Here is a 3,702-nt window from a genome sequence, read left to right as displayed (position 1 = left end):
TCCTCATATTTTTCACACCTTTTGAAGCTTTTCCTATTGTACACAACTTTTCAAGCTCTTCATGCTTTTCAGCACTGCATCATGATCCGCTTTTTTTTCAGACTGTTTCATGCTCGTCATATTTTTGACACCTTTTGAAGGTCTTCATATGTTTCACACCTTTTCAGGCGCTTCATGTTTTACAACACCGCCTCATGCTCCTCCTATTTTTCAGACTGTTTCATGCTCCTTATATTTTTGACAGCTTTTGAAGCTCTTCATATTTTTCACACCTTTTCAGGCTCTTCATGTTTTTCAACACCGCTTCATGCTCCTCCTATTTTTCAGACTGTTTCATGCTCCTCATATTTTTCACACCTTTTGAAGCTCTTCATATTTTTCACACCTTTTCATTCTCTTCATGTTTTTGAACACGGCTTCATGCTCCGCCTATTTTTCAGACCGTTTCATGCTCCCCATATTTTTGACACCTTTTGAAGCTCTTCAAATTTTTCACACCTTTTCAGACTCTTCATGTTTTTCAACACCGCTTCATGCTCCTGCTATTTTTCAGACCGTTTCATGCTCCCCATGTATTTCACACCTTTTGAGGCTCTGCATACTTTTCACACCTTTTCAGGCTCTTCAACTTTTTCAACACCACTTCATGCTCCTCCTATTTTTCAGACCGTTTCATGCTCCTCATATTTATGACACCTTTTGAAGCTCTTCAAATATTTCACACCTTTTCAGACTCTTCAAGTTTTCCAACACCGTTTCATGCTCCTCCTATTTTTCAGACCATTTCATGCTCCTCATAATTTTCACACATTTTGAAGATCTTCATATTTTTCACACTTTTTCAGGATGTTCATGTTTTTCAACACCGCTTCATGCTCCTCCTATTTTTCTGACCGTTTCATGCTCCTCATGTTTTTCACACCTTTTGAAGCTCTTGATATTTTTCACACCTTTTCAGGCTCTTCATGTTTTTGAACACCGCTTCATGCTCCTCCTATTTTTCAGACCGTTTCATGCTCCTAATGTTTTGCCCAGTTTTGAAACTCTTCATATTTTTCACATTTTTTTCAGGCTCTTCATGTTATTGAACACCATTTCATGCTCCGCCTATTTTTCAGACCGTTTCATGCTCCTCATATTTTTGACACCTTTTGAAGCTATCCATATTTTTCACACCTTTTCAGGCTCTTCATGTTTTTCAACACCGTTTCATGCTCCTCCTCTCTTTCAGACCGTTTCAGGCTCCTCATATGTTTCACACCTTTTTCAGGCTCTTCATGTTTTTCAACACCACTTCATGCTCCTCCTATTTTTCAGACCGTTTCATGCTCCTCATATGTTTCACACCTTTTTCAGGCTCTTCATGTTTTTCAAAACCACTTCATGCTCCTCCTATTTTTCAGACCGTTTCATGCTCATCATATTTTTGACACACTTTGAAGCTCTTCATACTTTTCACACCTTTTGAGGCTCTTCATGTTTTTGAAAACAGTTTCTTGCTCCTCATATTTTTCAGACCGTTTCACCCTCTTCATATTTTTGACACCTTTTGAAGCTCTTCATATTATTCAGACCTTTTCAGGCTCTTCATGTTTTTCAACACCGCTTCATGCTCCTCCTTTTTTTCAGACCGTTTCATGCTCCTCATATTTGTGACACCTTTTGAAGCTCTTCATATTTTTCACACTTCTCCAGGCTCTTCATGTTTTTGAACACCGTTTCATGCTCCTCCTCTTATTCAGACCGTATCATGGTGCTCATATTTTTGACACCTTTTGAAGCTCTTCATATTTTTCACACCTTTTCAGGCTCTTCATGTTTTTCAACACCACTTCATGCTCCTCCTATTTCTAAGGCCGTTTCATGCTCCTTATATTTTTGACACCTTTTGAAGTTCTTCATATTTTTCACAACTTACAGGCTCTTCATGGTTTTCAACACCACTTCATGCTCCTCCTATTTTTCTGACCGTTTCATGCTCCTCATGTATTTCACACCTTTTGAAGCTCTTGATATTTTTCACACCTTTTCAGGCTCTTCATGTTTTTGAACACCGCTTCATGCTCCTCCTATTTTTCAGACCGTTTCATGCTCCTAATGTTTTGCCCAGTTTTGAAACTCTTCATATTTTTCACATTTTTTTCAGGCTCTTCATGTTATTGAACACCATTTCATGCTCCGCCTATTTTTCAGACCGTTTCATGCTCCTCATATTTTTGACACCTTTTGAAGCTATCCATATTTTTCACACCTTTTCAGGCTCTTCATGTTTTTCAACACCGTTTCATGCTCCTCCTCTCTTTCAGACCGTTTCAGGCTCCTCATATGTTTCACACCTTTTTCAGGCTCTTCATGTTTTTCAACACCACTTCATGCTCCTCCTTTTTTTCAGACCGTTTCATGCTCCTCATATGTTTCACACCTTTTTCAGGCTCTTCATGTTTTTCAAAACCACTTCATGCTCCTCCTATTTTTCAGACCGTTTCATGCTCATCATATTTTTGACACACTTTGAAGCTCTTCATACTTTTCACACCTTTTGAAGCTCTTCATGTTTTTGAAAACAGTTTCTTGCTCCTCATATTTTTCAGACCGTTTCACCCTCCTCATATTTTTGACACCTTTTGAAGCTCTTCATATTATTCAGACCTTTTCAGGCTCTTCATGTTTTTCAACACCGCTTCATGCTCCTCCTTTTTTTCAGACCGTTTCATGCTCCTCATATTTGTGACACCTTTTGAAGCTCTTCATATTTTTCACACTTCTCCAGGCTCTTCATGTTTTTGAACACCGTTTCATGCTCCTCCTCTTATTCAGACCGTATCATGGTGCTCATATTTTTGACACCTTTTGAAGCTCTTCATATTATTCACACCTTTTCAGGCTCTTCATGTTTTTCAACACCACTTCATGCTCCTCCTATTTCTCAGGCCGTTTCATGCTCCTTATATTTTTGACACCTTTTGAAGTTCTTCATATTTTTCACACCTTACAGGCTCTTCATGGTTTTCAACACCACTTCATGCTCCTCCTATTTTTCAGACCGTTTCATGCTCCTCATATATTAGACACCTTTTGAAGCTCTTCATATATTTCACACCTTTTCAGGGTTTTCATGATTTTGAACACCGTTTCATGCTCCTCATATTTTTCAGACCGTTTCATGCTCCTCATATTTTTGACACCTTTTGAAGCTCTTCATAATTTCCACACCTTTTCAGGCTCTTCAACTTTTTCAACACCACTTCATGCTCCTCCTATTTTTCAGACCGTTTCATGGTCCTCATATTTTTGACACCTTTTGAAGCTCTTCATATTTTTCACACCTTTTCAGGCTCTTCATATTTTTGAACACCGTTTCATGCTCCTCCTATTTCTCAGGCCGTTTCATGCTCCTTATATTTTTGACACCTTTTGAAGTTCTTCATATTTTTCACACCTTACAGGCTCTTCATGGTTTTCAACACCGCTTCATGATCCTCCTATTTTTCAGACATTTTCATGCTCCTCATATTTTTGACACCTTTTGAAGCTCTTCATATTTTTCACACCTTTTCAGGCTCTTCATGTTTTTGAACACCGTTTCATGCTCATCCTATTTTTCCGACCGTTTCATGATCCTCATATTTTTGACAACTTTTGAAGCTCTTCATATTTTTCACACCTTTTCAGGCTCTTCATGTTTTCAGCACCGATTCATGT

Source organism: Dama dama, unplaced genomic scaffold, assembly GCF_033118175.1.
Source record: "Dama dama isolate Ldn47 unplaced genomic scaffold, ASM3311817v1 ptg000115l, whole genome shotgun sequence".
In the NCBI taxonomy this organism is placed as follows: domain Eukaryota; kingdom Metazoa; phylum Chordata; class Mammalia; order Artiodactyla; family Cervidae; genus Dama; species Dama dama.
This window is presented reverse-complemented; position numbering follows the sequence as displayed.